The sequence below is a fragment of the Physeter macrocephalus genome, chromosome 11 (assembly GCF_002837175.3).
Source record: "Physeter macrocephalus isolate SW-GA chromosome 11, ASM283717v5, whole genome shotgun sequence".
Classification (NCBI taxonomy): Eukaryota; Metazoa; Chordata; class Mammalia; order Artiodactyla; family Physeteridae; genus Physeter; species Physeter macrocephalus.
This window is the reverse complement of record NC_041224.1, coordinates 43839330-43839967: the sequence shown is the minus strand read 5'-3', so window position 1 is coordinate 43839967 and position 638 is coordinate 43839330. Positions and strand designations below refer to the sequence as shown.

At 49.1% G+C, this 638-nt stretch overlaps 1 protein-coding gene across 2 annotated transcripts in view; it reads left to right on the top strand.

Moving 5' to 3' along the window:
• Window positions 1–638, top strand: part of TICRR (TOPBP1 interacting checkpoint and replication regulator) — a 59276-nt gene that overhangs the window by 9507 nt on the left and 49131 nt on the right. The gene's annotated exons all lie outside the window — the stretch shown is intronic.

Below are 638 nucleotides of genomic sequence, written 5' to 3'. Positions count from 1 at the left end.
AGAGCCTTTAATCCACACAGCTCAAAATAAAAGGGAGAAAAAATAGAAAGTAAGGGAAAGGAAGGAAGGAAGGAGGGAGGGAGGGAAGGAAGGAAGAATGAAAGGAAGGGAGGAAGGAAGAAAGAAAGGAAGGAAGAAATGAAGGAAGGAAGCAAGGAAGGAAGGAGGAGAGGAAGGAAGAGAGGGAGGAAGGAAAGAAGGGAGAGAGAAAGAGAGAAAGAAAGAGTCATTCAATTAGAGTTGTGCGCTGAATTTACAAGTAAGATCACATGATGCCTAAGATTTGCTTTTACACAGTATTCCACCTCCCGAGAATATGGGCGAGAAATAATAGTATATCTTGCTCCCAAAGTCCACCTCCTCAACTTAGGATATTTTGCTGTCTATTCAGGTTTTCCACAGATGCAGGGCACTTCAAGTTGATTGTGGAGCTTTAATCCGCTGCTTCTGAGGCTGCTGGGAAAAACCTCCCCCTCTCCTCTTTGTTCGCACAGCTCCTGGGGTTCAGCTTTGGACTTGGCCCCGCCTCTGCGTGTAGGTCGTCCAAGGGCGTCTGCCCTTCGCTCAGACAGGACGGGGTTAAAGGAGCAGCTGATTCAGGGGCTCTGGCACAGGCCGGGGGCAGGGAGGGGCACGGA